This window comes from Mirounga angustirostris, unplaced genomic scaffold (genome assembly GCF_029215605.1).
Source record: "Mirounga angustirostris isolate CCGP_5_RB_7025 unplaced genomic scaffold, mMirAng1.0.hap1 SCAF_8, whole genome shotgun sequence".
Taxonomy (NCBI): domain Eukaryota; kingdom Metazoa; phylum Chordata; class Mammalia; order Carnivora; family Phocidae; genus Mirounga; species Mirounga angustirostris.
Window position 1 is genome coordinate 66,053,451 of NW_026991716.1, and position 22,533 is coordinate 66,075,983.

General features: G+C 35.7%; 1 long non-coding RNA gene and 1 pseudogene across 1 annotated transcript in view; one reads left to right on the forward strand and one right to left on the reverse strand.

Annotated features, from left to right (window-relative positions):
- Positions 1-22,533, reverse strand: part of LOC123837870 (uncharacterized) — a 253,775-nt gene that overhangs the window by 30,021 nt on the left and 201,221 nt on the right. The window lies entirely within an intron of this gene.
- The window catches only part of LOC123836450 (Y-box-binding protein 2-like), a 115,801-nt pseudogene continuing 107,737 nt past the window's right edge, over positions 14,470-22,533 (forward strand).

Consider the following 22,533-nt stretch of genomic DNA (forward strand, 5'->3'; position numbering starts at 1 on the left):
CACTTTGCCTGTGACCTTCTGTGATCTCTGAAACAGCTTGCTTGGTAGCCTACTTGTAGGCCATCATGAAACAACCTAATTTCCTTTTCAACATAATCAGTATTTTTGAAATGTTCCTCAAGTGGTTTACATTCACATTGGGTTTGAGAATTGCTGGAATACAGAATTTGAAGATCTGAAAGAAAATTACAGATGATGCAGGATAATTGTATATATGAATTTGAGTGATTTATATTGTATTATATAGGACATCTGGAGTCCATAAAATACAAAAATAACATTATAAAATTGTGCACCTTTTTTTTTTTAAAGACTTTATTTATTTATTTATTTGACAGAGAGAGACACAGCGAGAGAGGGAACACAAGCAGGGGGAATGGGAGAGGGAGAAGCAGTCTTCCCGCGGAGCAGGGAGCCCAATGCGGGGCTCGATCCCAGGACCCTGGGATCATGACCTGAGCCGAAGGCAGACGCTTATTGACTGAGCCACCCAGGCGCCCCTAAAATTGTGCATCTTAAAGATTGACTTGATAGTGGTATGCACTGGGAACTGGATAATGTGAGAAGACTAGAAATTTAGCAATGAATTCGAATAGTTGAAAAAGAACATCATGATGAAATGAAGCTGGAATAGGATGAGAGCATGTGAATGAACAGGAAGAGGATATCTGGGAAACTGGGTAGATCCTGGGAGCCATTCATTTCCCAACTCATGCTATGAGGCCGGTATTAACCAGATACAAAGACCAGACAAAAAACATTATCGGAAAATAAAACTACAGACCAATATCCCTTGCTGACATAAGTTCAAAGATCTTTAACGAAATATTAGCAAAAACAATCTATCAATATATAAAAATAAAAAAAACTGATACCATGTACAAGTGTAATTTATGCCAAGAATGCTATTAATTTACCTTTAGAGATTTTCTCAGTGTTCCACTCCATTCTCGGTTTTCAGCAGACCCCGCACATGTGACGGGGTCATCACTGGGCCTGTTTGCGCAGGACTGTCTCAGTTTTAGCAGTCCTAATTCCCAGAAACCCTTCCCCAGAATGCAACAAGTCCTGGTTCATTGAAGATGGGGCCAGAAAGTTGGGGGAAATGTACAAAACTCATAGTTGCAGCCCCTAAAATAGTGGCTGAAACAAATCCTGTTTTTAGCATCAAATGGATACAAGATAATCTACTTTCTGTAGCTGCTGTCCTTATATTTTTGCCTCTTCCCCCAATCCATTATTGCATCTAGAGTATATCAAGTGATTTGTTGAATTGCAGCTACAACAAAATGTCCCTCTCCTGCTCTTAGAAACTTTGGTTTGAAAATAGAGTTTCCAGTCACTTTTTTTTAAATTTCTATGAAGATTTGAATGAAATGTAAGAAAACATGAAACTAAAGATTGTTGATATTTTGTCCAAATGCAATATAGACTTTGCTTGACTATCTGCATATTTGGCAGACAGTGAAAATTAAATTTTGACAAATTTAACCCACTCTGTAAACTTCTTATGAAGGAAAATTTAAAAAAGTTTGATCTACTAAGTGTTCTACACACCTGGTACACATCACTGTTAAAAGGGGGGGGAGGATAATTTGCTTGTGATGTTGAGGTTTTCATGGAAGTTTTTATTTTTTGGTTTAATCAAAATGTGATTTATTTTACTTTATTGAAATAAAAGGAGATCGTCTCCTTAGACATGTGTCTATAGAATGAAAATATGTAGGTTGCTACAACTCACAAAGAAAAAGACTTCTTTGGAAATAAGACCACTTTAGAATTCAAAAACATGTAACCAGATAAGGGCAACTAATTTAAGCACGACTTGCTCATCATTTCTTTACCAAAACTATGACCTTTTTGGAATTCAACTTTCATGTGTTCAAATGACCTCTGTATTTCAAAACCATTCTCCCTGAGAAAGAGAAGTTTAAATTATGATGATATCCACTGTGCTTCAGAGTATTTAAAAAATGTTAGACATTTTAAACATGGACAGCTTATCTAATGAACTTATAGATCCAAAGGACCTTACTGACACCATTTTGTCTACCAAAATAAGCTTATAGATGCAAAGTATGCGGGCCATTTTTTGGAGAACTGGAAACTAATTCCTAAATGTCCACAAAGCTTATTACTAGTAAGTAAAATATTAAGTGTCCCATACTACAATGTTTTTTCAAGAGGATATTTAGTTTAACCTTGTCACACTGGACTCATACCAGAAAAGCAGAATAATGCAGACTTGATAAAAAGCAAAGCAGAAAATTAGAATAAAGTTTATAAATGACCATAGTCAATTTTACCACTACATAAAAAAGAAGGATTTTTTTAAGGCTTTGGGCAGTTCAAAGGAGTATTATTGGAAGAGGAAAGAAAAAGAGTATAAATATCCCACTGTACATGGGGGAAAAACCACCATTGTTATTTTTTATTAAATATATATAACATTTCTTTAATTTATATTCTCCTTTAAAACTCTTGTATTTTTGTATAGTTGGACTTTTAGTTTATTGAAATGGAAGGAGATAGAATCCTTAGATATGTGCCTATAAAATGGCTATTACGTAATAGTATAACCTACCCAATTTGAATATCCAATAGAAAAAAATAAGTTAAAATCAATTGCTGTATCAGAGGACACAAACATTAAAAAATATTGTTATAGTTTTCCTCATGCATATTATTTGTTTAATTAGTGTTATTAATTACTAACTGCTGCCATTAACTGGTCTTATCATTGTGTTGATTACCCAAGAGCATTTATGTAACAAAAAAGAAACAAAAAGTTCATAAAAACATATCATTTCAAGTAAATATCAATTTGTCATATTTTCATGTTAAAATATATAATGACTTACTATGCATTATGTTATTATATTAATTTTTGCTGTTGTTCTTGTATGGCTGTGTCTGTGGTTGGTTCTCTAAAAAGTTGGTTATCCCACACCTGTACCAAAAGGGAAGTTGCTGTCCATGGTCTTTACCTTCCCCAGCAGTAAGCTGATGTGGCTTTGTTTCTTGGTACTAGGGTTGTTTCTTGGTGCTAGAGTTTTCATAGGGACAGGAAGTTTCTCTGTGACCTAGGTTCAGCCTCAGTCTTAACAGGTCTAGTGAACTGGGCATTGGGCATTGGTGTTAGGCTTTTTTTTTTTTTCTCCGTTAGCATTCCTACCACTCCTATCGATGATAGCAACCTATGCCTTTACTCTGTGGTGCATCTTGGACAGGAGAGTATTTCTTCTTCTCAGCAATAACAGACCTCTGCTTGGTATTGGAACAGGATCCTAGTCCCACACTTGTTTCTTGTTGCAATGTGTAATAAATGTTATCATGATATGCCCCAGAGATGTGGATGTTGCTTATTACAGAGGAAAGCCTATGTTGTCTAATTCACCTTTATTCATGATTTTTGTCTCTTTTTTCAATTCCTCAGTCATTACTTTATTTGTATTTGTTGCATCAACATTAAATGTTTGGAGGTAGATTTTGTTGGGTGTGTTTTTCAGTTATGTTTTATTTGCATCAAGCTCAATCTCCCTGTTAGTCTGATTTATATGTATATCCTACTAGTTCATCAGATCCTCCATCGTTAAGTTTTCATCTCAGTGTATCAGAACCATGTGGGTGTTTATCTAAAATAAATGATTCTTTTTTAAAAAATAAATACTTATTCGAGAGGTTTTGAGTAAAGCCAAAGATTCTAAATTTTAAAAACTTCCCCAAGTAGAACCCTAAATGATCTGATGCTGTGTTTATTCTGTTTCAGTTTACTTCCTTGTCCTTGAGGCCTTGGCCTTGAATGAATTCCCTAGGAGTGGAATCAACTTAGACATGGAAAGTCTCCCAGACACTAATGGTCTATTCCTGCCTTGGTCCCTTGTTGCCATATCCTGCCCAGAATTAGAAGATTTTTCTAATTTGATGGACCAAGTGATACACATCTCAACAAGATTGAATGACAAACCCCAATTCCTCCAACAGATAATTTTCAGTAATTTTACCTATTGTACAAGGTAGGAGAGCCAGTTGAATTCACAAAAGTGAAGAGCTGTTAAAGCCAATCTGAATGACTATGGCATATTATTAACTTGGTTTTGAGATTCTTTGTAGATATTTCCCCTATTGATGTGTTTGTCATTTGATCCTCTAGCACAATTAGAATTATTTTCCCTGCTTCTTCTAAGTCATTTTGAAGACCTACTGTTTTGCTAGGTGTCACCTTTTCTTTACATTCTTCTAAATTCCGTCTAATATTCATATAATTTCCTTAAGCAAGCCCATTGTTTTAACATTTTTAAGTTCACCTTGGGAGAGTCTGGGTGGCTCAGTTGGTTAAGCAGCTGACTCTTGATTTCAGCTCAGGTCATGATCTCAGGGTGGGGAGATCAGGCCCTGGGCTGGCACTGGGGGCGGAGCCTCCCTCCGTCTGCCCCTTCCTGCCCCCCCCCCCATTTGAACATGCTCACTGGCATTTTCCCTTTCTCTCTAAAAAATATAATAATAATAAAATAAAATAATAAGTTCAATTTGTATCCTTTTTAGTACATTATTTTTAGCCCCCAACTATGTGTATTTCTTCTTGAGATATTTTCTTAACATTTCATTGCTGTCAGTAAGTGTCCTAAACAAAGCTTTATCTGATGATTAGTCATTTTTTTCAGTGACATATCTCACTTTATAGGGAAGGTAGGAAAAGATGCTTTCATTTTATTTTATTTTATTCTTTAGTTGTAATGAGATATTCCATTATTTATCATTTAAACTGAGATGTATTAGCTCAGTACTAGATTTCATATCATCAAAGTGAACAAAGTATTTTTATTTCAGCTAGCATACTGATAACACTTAAGAAATATATGCAAATGTGAGTAGCTAGAATAATAAATATGTAATTGAGAATAGCCCTTTCAGAAATAGAAAAAATAATAATTGTTTGGATTATAAGATTTAGGGCTTAATGTTCCAAAAAACAAAGATAATATTTAGATTTATTAAAAATAAGCTTAGCAGATTTTATTGAAATTTTCAAATGATTGTTTGTTTAAAAAAAAAGAGGACGAAATATTAAGGAAGATGGTAAATGTTCCATGAAGAGCTACTACATAAGCTTTTGTGAAAAAAATTGGTCAGTTCAGTTTGTCCTCAAATCAGTTATGATTCAATAACAAGCTCAACCTGTCTCCTTTTTGGTTGTAGCTTGACTAAATTGATTTTGTTATTTTGACAGAGTGTGGTTATAGCCTAAGCACTGAGCTTATTTGAGGCATCATAAAGGGATTGCTTTAGTACATTTAAGATAAACCTCTATTGCATGAATATACTTTTTATTCTCACATTATCTGGCATGCAATATCTTTCACATTAATAGATAAAGTGATGTAATCATGATTAGATCCAGTGTATAATTTTTCAATAATGAAAAGAAATGACAAACTTAAAGGCTCCCTAAAGTTATTTATAAATTTCAAATTTGATGATTACATTTAAGAAATAATTGTTGTCGAATGAATCGTTAAACACTACATCAAAAACTAATGATGTACTATATGTTGGCTAACTGAACATAATAAAAAAAAGAAAGAGAAATAATTGTAAATTGTAGATACTCCAGATTTTTCTTTGGAAGTTACTTTTAATAATAAATAAGACTGATACAATTAGAGATCTTGGTAAGGGAAAATATGGGAATGTTATAGAACCAGTTATCAGTTATATACCAATTTGAAGGTTCATGAAGCATAGTTTCATCTTTATTGATTGCCCTGACAAATATATGCTCATTCATACACAGATTCTTGCCCACCCCTAATATTTAGTACACTTGTTGGTCATCTTCCTTCTTTTCCCAGCCCTGACACCCCTACAAGTTGCAAGTAGCCTCTTGCACATGCATGTGGCTACTCAGCCATATGTCCAGACTCTTTCTATTCACCTTCTCCCAAATAACTAACAGCTCAGACCACTCTCAGGAAGTCTGATGTGGGAGAAAGGATCATGCAGAACTTACACATAGGCTAGAAAGCTTGTTTAGATTGGAATTCTGGAGAAGATGCTGGAGTATGAGCTACAAATGAACATGTCTTAGTGTCTCCATTGACTCCTTCCCCTGTAGGTGGGATGCATTCAGAGACAGATCAAACTGGTACTCTTTAATGCAAAGGGCCTAGATTAGGGTCTAGTACATGTTTCTATCTGTCTAATATGTTGCAGTATGTGGAGCATCACAAGGTGGCCATTTCCAGTAAAATAGCAGAATTCCTGCTATGTGATTACAGTTCATTACTGTTGATTGAATGCCTCTAAGTGTCATCTCTATAAATTTTTAACCAGAATCTTGAAAAACCTGCTAGCTTCTCCCTTCCCTTGTTTGGCAGTCTAAAAAACCTGATCCTCAAATTAATATTTTCCAGACTTAGTGCATCAGAAATTAAAACCCTAGAATAGAAGATAACTCCCTTATATGTTTTCAACTAATAAGGGATGACTATCTAGCACTCTTTGACTGTCCTGGCAGTGTATGCAAAAACTGTATACATTGTGATAAAGAGATTATCAAAATTCTTTGGATCAGGCTCTTATTTGGAGACTTACACAGAAAAACAGATGTACACACACACTTTTTTCCCAATAGCTTATAAGCCATTTCCCCGAAATTCTAATTTTAATTTTTTTTGGTAATTGTCTAATGGCATAAATTTATTCTTTAGCTATTTAATATTAGCACAGACATATGGGGTCAAATGGACTTATGTTCAAATCTTGGCTCAACTTAACAGTTTTGAGATTTAGGACTGAGGGTCAATTCCTTTATCTGAAAATAGGGACTAAAATATCTAGTTCTAATGATTGTTCATAGGATTAAATGAGAAAGTATGTGCATATTTTCTACTATTTAATAAGCACTCAATAAATGGTGTTATTATCACTAACACCATGGTTATTAGTCCTGCTATTACTTTCAGAATTAGAGCATTTCTTTTAGACCATTAACTGATACAAATTATTACCATTACTTGCATAATTTCTTTGTGTAAAAACTGTTTTGTCAAGTCACGATTAATAAAATTGCCAAAAACATACCTGCTCCATATTATTATCCACGTTATGCCATCCACAATGCTCAAAGGCATGTTCTCAGGCATTGTCCCTTCAAGAAATGACATCACAGTTCCCCAGTGTAGCTCAGTTGCTTAAGCATTTGTCTTCAGCTCAAGCCTTGATCTCAGGGTCCCAGGATCAGGCTCCCTGCTCAGCAGGGAGTTTGCTTCTCCATCTCCCTCTGCCCCTCTCCCCTCTCGTGCTCTCTCTCTCTCTCTCAAATAAATCAATAAAATCTTTAAATAAAAGGACATGACATCACATCAAAATCTAATTTTCTAATTCAACTCTAAGTCTCTTTACCAGGTTATACCAGAGTCCTCTCCCTCTTTTATCCCACATGCTTCTGACTAATTTCCCCACATGTCTCTTTCAGTAAAGCAGGGCTAGAGCCAAGGCAAGGATGAAGTTTCCTGAGAATCAGTGCCAGTGCTCATAAGGCACAGTATGTCTATAGGTTTCACTATGGGTTGCTGAAGGGAAGATACTGAAATATTGTCTGATGGCAAAGCTGAGATTAAATTCCAGATAGACTGTCACCAAGTTCTCAACTTAATAGAAGTAGGCAGTGAGAAAGAATCTAGGTGTTAAGAGTCTCGCCTTAAAACCAGGGACAGTAGAAGGTAAAACCCAAAAAAGTCCCCTGAAAAATAAGGTTCTCATTGCTTTTACTTTCAACTCTCTTCCTTTTGGGCCATGCCTTATGGACATGCAAGATTTTCCTCTTTACTTCCACCTCTGTGAAATGATGTTGCCTGGAGTAGGAATAGTGTGATGAATAGGAAAGGAGAGATTCATAGAATTTTTTGTGTGGGGTGAGAAAAAGGGAGAATTCAAGCATAAGCCAAAGTTTAGGTCTCAGCTTGAGCAACTTGATGGATAGTGGCACCATTTATTGAGAAAATGGAAGATTGGATAGAGGTGTGTGGAAATCAAGAGTTCTCTTTTGAATGAGATTAAGATGCCTATTAGTCCTACAGGTAAATTATGTGTGTATGTGTGTATATATATATATATACATATACATTTGTGTGTATGTGTGTATATATATATATATACATATATATATATATATATATATATATACATTTGACTACTATGTCATGGGTCAGTTTATTTGTTGATCTCCTAAATTTGTTTGTAATATAGTAGTTCACATGATATTATAATCTGTATGGGATAATGACCACATTTTTTAAGCGCTCAAGGTAGTTTGGTCTTATTGAAGTACAATTGGTCAAGTGAATTGAAGTAATTAATGGTTGTTCATTATTAGTTATGTTTCTTAACATGTTTCCAGAAAATTAACTTCTAAATTCAATTTATTCCCTGCAAGAATTAATGTAATCATATGTAATGAAATCATAATCAAGTTGCTTATGGCAGCAAGAACATGCTTTGAAAGTTTAGATTAACAGCCAATACTTGCCAAGACATTGCTTATTGAAAGAGATTAAATACTACGTCAAAAACTAATGATGTACTGTATGGTGACTAACATAACATAATACACAAAAGGGATTAAATAAAGGATTAAACAATAAAAGATTTAAAAGGGGGTGAAGGTCCCAAACCTATCTTTAAAATACAAGCTATTGTAGAGATTTGGGAGCCACCATGGATACTATGAAATGCTTACAAATATTAAAAGACTGGTTCATCTAGGAAAAAACAAGTAGATGTGAGTAAAATATGAATCTATGTCCAGACAAAAAAATTAAAGCTCAGATCCTAAAATAAGCCTTTTGAAAACTAAGATCAGAATTGGTACAACTTAGGAATTGGAACTTAAAATGAACTCCTGCTCAGCAAAAGTGATTTCATGGCTCTTCTCTTCATGGAGTAGCCAGACATAAGTATGTGTAGCCTTACTGTTTAATGTGTGCAAATAATCAGTAAAGAGGTTTTATGTTTCTCTGATACATGGGTGGGGTGGTGGGTATGAGATTTAAGGTTACTGTGATTTTGCTATGGCAATGCAGCATAAAGTTGGAAGACAGTGCCTTGGAAGCCAGACCAATCTCGATTTGAAGTATATAGTCCTTCCGTGGTTCCACATTGCCTTAGGCAAATTACTTCCTTCATGCAGTTGAGTTTATAGTGCTTACTTTCCAACATTTTTGAGTTTCAAATGAGTTTTCATATGTAAAGTACTTAGCACAGTGCCTGGTGCACAGTAAGCAGTGAAAAAATAAAATGATTCCCTAATCATTATTATTACTATTTTTCTTCTGACTGTGGCAAGTGTAACAATGGGAGCCTTCTATATGTGCTTTGCCTAGCTCTTCTGGGAAATTAGAACAAGTTCTGAAGAGTTCTATTGGCCTGTTATCTAAGACATCACAGGAAGAATATTATTCAAGGAAAGGAGACTGACAGAGATACAGGCCCCACATTTTCCAAGGTTGATATTCCAAGCAAATAAAACTGCAGACAAGTTTTCTAGGAATATTGCGCCAGTAGCATCAGGGAAATCACTCTGAAATAAGAGGCATTTCAGTCTGAAACAACTTGAATAGCGAGGAATCACAGTGAGTTTGTAGCTAAAGAGGTAAGACTAAATTTAGGTAGTTGAGCTCTAAACAAACACCAATAACTATAATTCCAGGACACCTGAGGTAAGATAAAGGGATTTTATTTCTAGTTTTGGAGGATCAAATCAGGATCAGTGACAGTTGAGGCGCTAGGTGGCTGGTTAGGGTAGTCCAGGGAGCAGCGATAATAACAATAAAGACAGAATTGAGTAAGGGAAGCTCTTACCGACAGCTAGAGTAGTAAAGAGGAAGCAAGAGCACTAACAACAAGAGGACAAAATCAGGTTAGCACCTGGGAGAAACTCTGGGATCTGGAACTTCAAATCTCAATAGTTAACAGTGATAGTAATAGTAATGAATAGTTATGACCAATTGATAAATTCATTTAAAAAGGCAATTTAATAAGACCAAAGAAGAAATAATATCTGATTAGTCCCATATCTGTTTAAGAAATTGAATTAATAAAAATACCAAAATAGGGGCGCCTGGGTGGCTCAGTTGGTTAGGCGACTGCCTTCGGCTCAGGTCATGATCCTGGAGTCCCTGGATCGAGTCCCGCATTGGGCTCCCTGCTCAGCGGGGAGCCTCCTTCTCCCTCTGACCCTCCCCCCTCTCATGTGCTCTCTGTCTCTCTCATTCTCTCTGTCTCAAATAAATAAATAAAATCTTAAAAAAAAATACCAAAATAAAAACTTCAGGCCTGAATAACTTTATAGGTGAATTCTTTTTTTTTTTTTTTTAAAGGTTTTACTTACTTATTTGTCAGAGGGAGAGAGAGCACAAGCAGGGGGAGCGGCAGGCAGAGGGAGAAGCAGGCTCCCTGCTGAGTAAGGAGCCCAATGCGGGACTCGATTCCAGGACACCAGGATCATGACCTGAGCCAAATGTAGCCACTTAACTGACTGAGCCACCAAGGTGTCCCTATAGGTGAATTCTATTAAATAGTTACAGAGAGAACAATACCAACTTTATAGACACTTCTGCAAAATATAAATGGAAGAAACACTTCCTAGCTTATTTTATGAGTTTAGCATAATCCTAAGAAAATCTGAAAAATAAACAGTAAGAAAATATATTGCTAATTCTCATAAAAATTAGAAATTTAAATTCAGCAATGTGTAAAAAGCTTAATACACCATGACCAAATGGGATTCATTCCAAAAATACAAGGTCAGTTTGGTATTTGAAAATCAATTGAGTTATTGTATTAGTCATATTAATCTAATTAGGGATAAAATTATATGAGCAACTCAATAAATGTAGGAAATCATTTGACAATGTTTAAAATGTTTAAAGGAGGAACTAAAGCTCTTTGAATCTTTTTTAAAATCTAGACATGTCATATACAAATAAATACATGTGTAATATTCATGTATTATTCAAAGAGTACTATGTAATAATTTTTAGCTTCTTTTGTAAAATTGTTGCAAAGTACTGACTTTTAAAATAAGCGCTAATTTTTTTTCCAGTGGATTGGGATCCTCTGGTTATTTGGTAAAAGACATTTAATGTTGAATTAAAATATTTTAAAAGCTTTTAAAATCATTAGGATTTCTTTTTTTGATTGTGGTGTTCTAACTTATATCAGACAATCTTGTGAATAATAAAGAAATATACAAAAAATTATTACAAGTGAAATTATGTTTGATTGTCACCAAAGCATCAAGATATTGAGGAGTCAAAGATTCTAAAGCAACATGAAATGGAGGAATCATTCTGACATTCAGAGCCATTATTTCTTTTGAGACACCTGCCAAATTTTGAACAGTTTCAGTCTAAAGGTTGAAATCCAACAATTAAATAAATCTAGCAAGAGAGGATTTAACTGGCAATGAAGCCAAGGAGAAATCAGAGATCAGGAGGCTTAGAAGGTGAGCCATTTTATAGGGACATGGAACAAACATCAGAGGTGGGCCAGTCATAAAGGAGAGCTTCTAAACACACTAGCGTTTCACTTGGAACAGGTAGGGCTAACTAGAAATAAATCTCCCACCACAAATTCTGAAGCCGTTTCTAATTAGCTCAATCTCAAACTGGATTGGTGTCAGATGCCCCAACTCTAAAAACTTGCCAGAAAGAAAAGAACTTCTCTGTAGCAAAACAAAACATCACCTATTTTCTCCCATTATTCCTATAAATTTTTGAATGCTATGTCCAGCATTCAATTAAAATTACCCAGAATTCAAGAAACAAGACCAAATGTATAAACATTAAAGAAAATAGAGAATACAGAAAGATATCTAAGGAGATACAGAAAGTGGTGTTATGTAACATAGAATTTAAATAAATCTCAAGAAATTGAAATTAACACAGAGAATTTCAGCAGAAAATTTGAATTTGGGAGTTAAAAAAGAGAATCAAATATAAATCATAGAACCAAAAAATACAATAATTGAAAGAAATTAAGAACTTGAAAGGTTAGTTTAGCATCAGATTAAAGACTTGAAGAAATGATCAGCGAACTGGAATAAAAATGTGGAGACCAGGGGTGCCTGGTTGGTTCAGTTGGTTAGGCAACTGCCTTCGGCTCAGGTCGTGATCCTGGAGTCCCGGGATCGAGTCCTGCATCGGGCTCCCTGCTCAGCGGGGGGTCTGCTTCTCCCTCTGACCCTCTTCCCTCTTGTGCTCTCTGTCTCTCATTCTCTCTCTCTCAAATAAATAAATAAATAAAATCTTAAAAAAAATGTGGAGACCATAGTAAAAATAAAAAGATACAAAATATAGAGATCAATTAAAAGGTCTAGCATACCTGTGTTTGGAATCCAAGATAGAAAAAGAGAATCAGGCAGAAGCAATGCCTAAGTGATGACAACTAAGAATTTTTCACAATCGACTAAAAGTATAAAGTTACAAATTCAGAAGCTCTACAAACTCCCAACAGCATAAAGAAAACTATACCTAAGCACATAGTAGCAAATCGGCTGAAAAAGAAACACAAAAATGAAATCTTAGAAGTAACAAGATAAAGACACATTTCCTTCAAAGATATGACTAAGAGCAACTACTGAATTCTCATCTAAAATAGTGAAAGCTAGGGGCGCCTGTGGGGTTGTCTGTTAAGCGTCTGCCTTTGGCTCAGGTCAAGATCTCAGGGCCCCCGGAATCCAACCCCACGTGGGCTCCCTGCTCAGTGGGGAGCCTGCTTCTCCCTCTGCTCCTCCCCGCCTGCTTCTGCTGTCTATCTCTCTCTCTCACAAATAAATAAATAAAATCTTTAAAAATAAATAAATAAAATAGTGAAAGTTAGAAAACATGACTTTTTTTAAATACTGAAATTACTACCATTCTAGAATTCCATACCAGTAAAAATATCCTTCAAAGATGAAGGACAATTAAAGACATTTTCAGTCAAACTAAAAATAAGGTATCAATAGCAGACCTGCGCTCAGATGATAAAAATAGGATGTCGTTTTAAGCAGAAGAAAAATGATCGGAGGTTATGTGGGAAGATTAGGCAATGATGATTAATGTAGATAAATGGAAATATTGTATAATTTAAAAAATGATGTTTCATGGATTAATAAAATATAGATGATTAAAATATGTTACTACAATAGCATAAATGCGAGAAACATACCAGATTTCAAGTGCCTTAAAGTTCTTGCATACCTAGAAAGTGGTAAAAGTAATAATTTATCTTAGAACTCAATAATGCATTTTTATGGATGCATGTGTTATAATCTTTAGAGTATGCACTAAAAGAATAGTAAAAGAAACTAGGGCTCACAAATTAACATAAGGGGAAAATGAAGTAACAAAATATTTCGTTTACCTGAAACACCAATTGTATTAGTGTCCTATTGCTACTCTAACAAATCACCACAAAATTAGTAGCTTAAAATAATACACATTTAGTATCTTACAGTTCTGGAGGTCAGAAGTCCCAAATGCATTTTACTAAGGCAAAATCAAAGTATTGGTAAGGCTGAGTTTCTTGTGAATGACATAGGGGAAGAATCATTTCTTGAATCTTCTAGAGGCTGCCTTCATTTATTGTCCGATATCCTCTGTCCATCTTCAGCAACAGCAATAGCTTGTCTAGTTTTGTTCTTATCAGAACCCTCTAACTCCACTTCCATCATCATGTGTCCTCCTCTGATTTTCCTGCTCCTTCTTTCACTTATAAGGATACCTGAGATTATAGTTGGAACACCTGGATAATCTCTCCATTTTGAGATCCTTCACTTAATCCTTCTGCACATTCTTTTTTTGCCATACAAAGTAACATATTCATAGGCTCCAGCAATTGGGTGGATACCTTAGGAATAGGAAGGGGGGAGCATTATTCTGCTTTTCACAAGAAAGGGGAACAATAAGAAAAATAGAATTTATAATGATGTATAACTAAAAATTAATGAGATATAAACCCAAATACCTTAAAATTACGTTAATTGTAAAGGACTTAATACTTAAACGCAAAGATTTTCAGACAGAATATTTAGAAAATTGCATGCTGCTGAAAAGATATATACATATGTATATATATAATTTTGAAAGTAAAAAAAAATCAGAACAAATTTACTTTAAGCAAGATGCATGAGTAAAGATAATAAGAGACATTTTATAATATCCAGGGAGTCAATCCATCAAGTTAAAACAATTCTAAAAATTTAACCTTAAAATAGTCATTTCTTTTTCTGATCATAATGGAATAGTTCATCCTGAAAGAAACTATGGAAACCAGAAAACATTAAAAACAAACACACATAGCAATGACTGGAGAGTGATCAAGAGCAAAATTTGAGGGTCTGTTAAATTTGAGGTAGATGCACACTGATGTAAGCCTCAAATATACCCATTTTTTTTTAAACAGTTTCGTTACTCAATTCACAACATGAACAGTGAAGTTCCGGTGAAAAAGGACAGTTTTACTGGAATAAATAGAGAAAGTTTGGATTTGGAATCTGCCAAAGCAGCTAAGACCTTCAGGGTAAATCTTGAAAAGAGGGAGTTCAGTCAACAGGCTTACAAGCCATTTGCAACTTTCCTCTCAAGACACTGACTTAGTTCTAAGTCAAAAGTGCATGAAGTAAGATTTCAGTGACTCCAGATAGAAACAGTGACTAGAAGATTTGAATAGACAGCTCAACAGCTGCAAAATACTTGAGAGGAAGACTTTGAGTACAAACTCTGCTATCATGGGGCGGGGGCGGGGGGTGGGTAGATGGGTGGTGAGACTTGGTAAAACCTGTGGGCTTTTTGTTGAAACTCCCACAAGACCATACAGTGGAAATGAAAAATTCCAGTCCAGAAATAAAATAAAAGCAAATATGTACTAACTCTATAAAAGCTGAAATCTAACATTTATGATGATCAGGTAAACATCTGGCACTCTAACAGCTTTTGAAGAGAAATCACCCCTTTTGGAAAAAGATAATGTCGTCCAAGGCTTTTATATTTTTTCTTATTTAATGCTTAGTATTAAATTAAAAATAGAGAAGGCTGTCTAAAATATAATACTAAGTAAATCAAAATCAAAAAGAAAAAAATGACGAAAGAAGAGACTCATTGGTGATTTAGTTACTGTAATAACTAAAAAATAAAAAAATTTAAAAAAGGAATCTAAATAAATTCTTGCTTTTTAAAAATAAAATTCCTAGGGGGCCTGGGTGACTCAGTCAGTTAAGCATCCAACTTTTCATTTAGGTTCAGGTCATGATCTCAGGATTATGAGATCAAGCCCTGGTAGGGCTCTGCTCTGGGTGTGGAGCCTACTTAAGATTCTCTCTTCCTCCCCTCTCCCCAAGGTAGGCTCTCTCACCCTCTCCTTCATTCTCTAAATAAATAAATAAATAAATAAATAAATAAATAAATAAATAAATATTATAAAAATAAAATTCCTTTTTTATTAAAAATGAAAAATAAAAGACACATATTAAACTGGAAGGGATGCTGGAATGAACAAAGGCAGATCACGATTTATAATCTCCTCACCCCAAAATGAAGAATGGCTGCTGTAAGTGAAATCTGAATTGGTGTCAAGTAGGGACAATGAGAAGTAGAGCCTGTAGCTGTCTCCTGGAGCAAAAGTCCTCTGTAGGGATGAAGGGAATAAAGGCCGTCCCTGACTAGATCCAACAAATAGAAAGTGTGGTCATCCTGGAGCTACATGAGCCCATTAAAATGATTTAGAGCCTGACTAGGTGTGTGACTGATGGATGAAATATTTAATGTATATTTTCAAGGTGTCCTCAAAAATACATCTTTTTTTCCTGTTTCATGTGGGGTGCAATAAGTAAGCAAAACAGAGAAGGTATTCATTTAATGAGATTCTCAAGTGATAAAAGATATTTTCATTATTAAATACACTATGTAAAAACACCTAGGATTTTTCTCAATTTTCCCCTAATACATAAAAAAGTTTAAAATGGCCCATTTTTAAAATTTTTGTGTGATGAAAAATTGTATTTTCTCATATTTAGGATATAGTACCTTCTCTACTCTAATTATTATGTTCAGCCTACATTATCTTGTTGAGTTGTGTGGGTGATTACTGACACAAGGGAGAGACTCACTCTGATGTAGTAATTGTTAGGTGGTAAGATTTTTTGTTACATTTTACCTTACTTTTTCTTAGATTTTAAAAAATTCCTGCAATTACCTTGTATTGTTTACATGATGAGAAAAATAAAAGTATAGTAAAGCAGAGTATATCTTTGCTTCATTCTTTCTTTCCAATTTGTATGTAGTTTGGCTTGGTTCATTTGAAAAGTTAAGAACTCTTGTTTTGAGATATATCAATGGTGGTAGATTTTTAATTTTTTTTAAAGATTTATTTATTTATTTGAGAGAGAGAGAGAGAGAGCACATTAGTGGGGGAAGGGGCAGATGTAGTGAGAGAGAGAGAGAGAGAGAGTCTTAAGCAGACTCCGTGCTAAGCACGGATCCCAAGGAGGGGCTCGATTTCATGACCCATGAGATCGTGACCTGAGCTGAAACCAAGAGCCAGGCACTTAATTGACTGAGCCACCCAGGCACCCCAATGGTGGTAGATTTTTAAATATACCACATTAAGGCTTGCCATGTTACTTACTGCTTTATGATAACTATTCAGGATAGAGATTAAATAAGGCAAATTCAATTTCAAAGTCATATAAATTTTTTTGAGATTAAAAATAATGGTTTTGATTCATCCATAAATGTGATATGCCCAGAAGACATATCTGTTTGTTGGAAGAAGACATATTCTTTAATGCACTGAGCAGTTTTAAGTGGCATGAGGCTGAATAGATAGGGGACATCTACCAGCCAGTCAGATTATCTGAATCAACTTCTCTCCTCGCATTCCAAAAAGGATGCTCAGTAATTTCTTACTGAATTAAATCAATTTCAAGAAGTGCTAATGTGCTAACTAAAATCAATAGAATATTCCCTGAAATATAACAAATACACTGCTGGTTTTCTCAAAGAGAAAAGTGCACAAATTTTAAGCATACAGTTCAATAGACAGATATAATGATACATATGTATTGTTAATTTTGTGATAAAATTCAATGAAACTTTGTGGGAGAGACTTTTAGGATTTTCATTTGCCCTGTTACATAGTTACTTTTAGGGGGCCTCTGGGTCCATCGGGAGCCCCTGACTGACTATAGGGAGCTGAGGAGCTGGAGTGGGAAAAAAAAGTTGTGACAGGATGGAGGGAAGGATTAAGTAAGTTTTGAAGGGCAACTTAATAAAGGATTGAGAGGGGCTAATGAGAAGACTGAAGATGGTAAAAGGAGGAAGGAAGAAGAGAGGTGATAGGAAGGGAGAGGTCTTAGATGACTCAGTTTGGGAAGATCTTAAATTTCTCAAAGAAGTCAATGAAGTTCCAAATTATCTATAGTAAAATCACGCCAACAAGAAAGGAAGCAGACAGAATTAGTGTCAGAGTGGTAGAGCATAGAGTGAAGGGGTTTAAAAAGGGAAGTTTCAGTTCACTGAGAAGCTCCCACATTTTAACTAATTTTTGTACCTCACAAACAAAGAAGCCTGGGACACTAACCCAGTCTCTATCTTACAGACTGTCCTCACAGAAGAGCTAGGAATCTCCCTCTCAAGCATCAGGAAGTAAATTCCTACTCAAAAAGAGCCAAAAATGCTCTTGCTCAATTACCTTTTAACCAAGAAGCATGGGGCTCTAACCCAGCCTCAAAGAATACACTCAGAATCTTAAGAATCAGAATCTGCCCTTACTTTGCTTCAATAGACCATCATCCAAAGCACTAGATCAGAAGCTGAAGTCACCAATGGATCCCTGATCAATCACTCAGGAGTGAAAACAAAGCCTTCAAAGTTGAAAACTTGGACTCTTGGGTGAGAGATCTAGGAGTCAATGATAAGTCTGACCCTCTGCAAGTTTTAGGCATTATACTGTTAAAAAAAAATGATTCCAGTACTTGTTAAAATGGTAAGGGAGACCTTGTTCAAGACTATTGAAATAGGGGTATTATAATAGGGAAGAGAAATCTGGTTTACTTCCAAATACAAGGACAAATGGGGATTTAGAGCCAGGTAACAAGATGAGGGGGGAGTGAATGAAAAATTACTAAGGGTAGAAGGATTCTTCCTAAACTGACCTTAAAGGATTCTTGCTAAAGGCAGGCCAAAGACTTAGACATCAAAGGTGGGGGATGAAGAACTGGATTAGCTATCAAGGGTGGGGTGATTCTTGCTAAACTGACTTAGCAGACTTCTTTGCTAAAACTGGGTTAGGTAGGCAGAAGAAAAGACAGGATAAAGGTCATGGTCTAGTTGAGACAAGATCTTAGAAGAATATGACTAAAGTTTGTCCAAAGAGAGAGTCTTTGGCAAACTGAATAAATGGTGGATGGATTAATGGATGAATAAAAGAGACTTCTAGAAAACATTGGTAAATAATTCCTTCAGCCTGCTAGGGGAGAAAAGAAAACAGAAAATCTTATTATTCAAAGCTGATTTATTGTCATAAAATGTTCATATTTCTTTTTTTTCTTTTTTCTTTTATTTATTTTATTTTTTTTAAAGATTTTATTTATTTATTTGAGAGAGAGAGAATGAGAAAGAGAAAGAGAGAGCTCATGAGAGGGGGGAGGGTCAGAGGGAGAAGCAGACTCCCCGCTGAGCAGGGAGCCCGATGCGGGACTTGATCCTGGGACTCCAGGATCATGACCTGAGCTGAAGGCAGTTGCTTAACCAACTGAGCCACCCAGGTGCCCAAAATGTTCATATTTCACTTACCAAAATAATTATTAAGACAGACAAATATGAAATGTCACCCACACATTTTCTCTCAAGAAAAAAATTCCTGTCAGAATCCCATGAAACACTACAATTAGAGAGGATACATCTCTGAGTACAGTGAAATTAAAGATTGCAGCCCTGGGAATGTAAAAGGTGTATTTCTTGAATCTCATTATCACAGCAAAATTTTAAAAATAATTAATAACAACTACTCATTAGTTATTATGTGTCATTTAGGATTCCACAGTTTAACTGCATTCTAATCTGAGGTGTTATCTCATGCCCAGTTAAATAGCTTTTATTCACTTCCCTGGTTTGGATTTTTGCTTCTCCATGTCCTCTTGTGGCCCCAATTTAAAAAAAAGAAAATGAATGAAAGAAAGAGAAATGAAGTGAAAGAAAGGAAGAAGAAAGAAAGAAAGAAAGAAAGAAAGAAAGAAAGAAAGAAAGAAAGAAAGAAAGAAAGAAAGAAAGAAAGAAAGGAAAAAGAAAAAAGAAAGAAAGGAAGAAAGACAATTCTTTCAAAATGAAAAAACAGTGAGTCTTTTTTAAAAGATAAAGAAATAAAGGAAGTTGGGGGAGGGAAGGAGAGATGGAGGAAGGAAGGTAAGTAGGAAGGAAGGAAGAAAAAAGACATCCAAACTTCCTTCAAAAGTCAGGAAACTTCATTTTTCATGTACGGCCTATGGCTTTTCTCTAGCAGTCATAATGTGGTAATATAATTATTTTAATGACCTGCTGGAAGCAGCTGATTAGAGTTGCCATTTTAATTATTTGTTTCCATAGTCACTTCTTTTAGCTCATTCATGAACACTGATGTCTTTTAACAGCCACTTATTTTCCATTTAAACCTACCAATTTTTATCCAATCTGTTTTTTTTCGGCTTCCAGGTTCTTCAGTTCGACCCTGCTACCCACGAAGCATCTGAAAGAGCTCAGGCTGGTGGTGATGGCGTGACTCACCAGCGGAAATCCTCATGTAGTTTACTTTCATGTTCCGTTTCCTCAGATGTCTGAAGGTGAATTTGAAGAGGAAGCATCCTAATCTGGGAGCTGTGTGTTCTGAAAGCTTTTAGAAATCCTGTTTCTACTTCCAGTGTTGTTTCTACTTCCAGTGTTCTTAGCACTGCATTTGTATGTAAGGGAAAGAAAATCTTCCATCTAATATCTCAAAAAGCACCTAAGAGAAGTCCTTCATATAGAAAAGATAGCTTATTTACAGTTCAGTTCTCAACAGAGAAAATAATAATCATCATGATAATAATAAAGATAATAACAATAAAAACTAAGAACATATACTGTTAAACTTCAGAATTAAGAAAAAGTTCTATCTCCAAAATTATCAGAGTGTAAAGAAAATAAGAAAAACGGAAGAAAACATTTGACCAGATAAAGATGCAGCACATTTGCTGCACAAAGATGCATGCAAGAATGGTGGCCTGATGGAGAAAATCTGGAATTTGATGAGGATCCTGAAAATTTTGCATCACACCCTAAATGAGGTTCTAGAAAGTCAGTGACTAATTTGGCTATGGATTTATTAGCCAACCCTTAATATTTGCACTCACTTTATGAATCCTCCCACAGAAATTGAAGATACACAGACATAAATCTAGTACTAGGCTTTAAGTAACAAGGTTCTGAGATATTGTAAACATTTACTTGGAGGTGTCTTGCATCCAATCCAAGATTTATGAATGACTATTTTTACAAATATGACATAGTTATTTAGAAAAATCAATAAGTTGTAACACTCTTCATAAATAGTAAATGAACTCATCTACCCACTCAGTAATTCAACAAAGAGACTGAGCTCCTCTTTGCTTCTAGAAACTGTGACAGTTGAGGCCAAGCCATGATACTTGCTCTGCTGCCATTCTAAGGAGAACGATAGATCCGTGAGCAAGGAAATTCAGTATGAACGGTACTGTAACAACGGAAAGATGATGTGCTCTAGGAGCACAGAAAATAGACCCCAAAAATCTTTTATTGTGGTGTTGATTTTCAACAGAATATGCATTTTGGTAGCTTCATAGTTTCATTGCAATTTTATTTAATTGATTCGAGAACTATTTATTGAACATCTAGAAATTTAGCAGACAACCTGATAAAGCAGACACATTCTCTACCCTAAGGAAGCTTCCATTCTGGTGGGGATAAACTAGCAATGAACAAGGAAGCAAATAAAATAATTTATGTTGTATTAAGTGCTAAATTTTTTTTTTAAAGACTTTATCCATTTATTTGAGACAGAGAGAATGAGAGACAGTGACTATGAGAGGGAGGAGGGTCAGAGGGAGAAGCAGACTCCCCGCCGAGCAGGGAGCCCGATGCAGGACTCGATGTGGGACTCGATCCCGGGACTCCAGGATCATGACCTGAGCCGAAGGCAGTCGCCTTACCAACTGAGCCACCCAGGCGCCCCAAGTGCTAAATATTTTAAAATAAATGAGCAGTGGAACAAAGGCTGCTAAGGAATGGAGGGTACTCTAGGATGGATAGGGAAAGCTTGGGGGAGGGAGTGGGTATTGAGCTAAGAGCTGGACGATGAGAAGTGACCTCTGCACATATCCTGGCACAGAAAAAAACAGGCAAAGGAAAGAGCAAGAACAAAAACTATGAAGCTGGAGTGAGTTTGACTTGTGTAATAGCGAGGTTTACTGGCTGCTCTGATTGGGATTATTATGAGAAAAATGCTCATCAAAGACCAGACAAGGAGCTTCTAGGGGTGTCCGCTGCTCAGGAGGTAGAAATTGAAGACTTTTTGGTAGGAAGATTGGAGAAGCAGCTCTTTAATGGGAACCCCCAGCTCTTTCATGATTTTCATTATCCTCAATTTGTTTAGTACCTTCTATGCCAAATAAACTACATTTTGAAGGGACCTTTGAAATTCTATTAACACCCTAAGGCAGTTTGTTTGAAGAACAGCAAGAAGGCCAGTGGGCTGAAATGTTTTTGTCAGGCCTCAAGCATCTGGTTTAGGCCATGCGTTCAGATGAAGAAAATATATGCAACTTCAAGAGACAAGCAAGAACTATCATAGAATATGGCAATGGCCTGAGATTGGAATCCCTATTTTTAGGTTCTGAATCTTGGTCAACATTTGCATGAAGAGACAAGGGTCATAAATCACATGAACTCCTGCTGGAGAACCCAGCTCCCAAAACTCGGGGAGCAGGCCCATTTTATGACCTAGTTGGCAAAGATTGCCTGAGGACTGCAATCCATGCAGCTAGTTTTCTTCATGGAAGGGACTCCCAACGTTTTATTAAAACTTAAGTGAGAGGGAGGACGTAAGGGAGAAGGCAGTCTCTGGAAAAATCACAGAAGCCCAGGGGCTGAGTAACCAGTGTCCCATGTCAAGGCAGAGATGAGGAATTCAAGAACAAAACACAACAAAAAGCTATATATCACAATTAATTGCCCTGACCCGCTCTATTTACATCTCAAAGTAAGAGTCATGTAAACGAAATGTTAATGTTTCAATCTAAAGACTAGACCACAAATTTGATAATTGTGTACACTAATAACTCCCTGCAATATGCCATTTAATGTCTTTTGGTAATCTGCCATTCACTGACTAAAAGAAGTATCTGTTTCAGCAGTTCCTTAATTTGACTTAAGTAGCATTTTGTTTACTGCATCGTAGGTTTTGCTTGTACAAATAAATAAATAAATGGAAAATATCAATGTA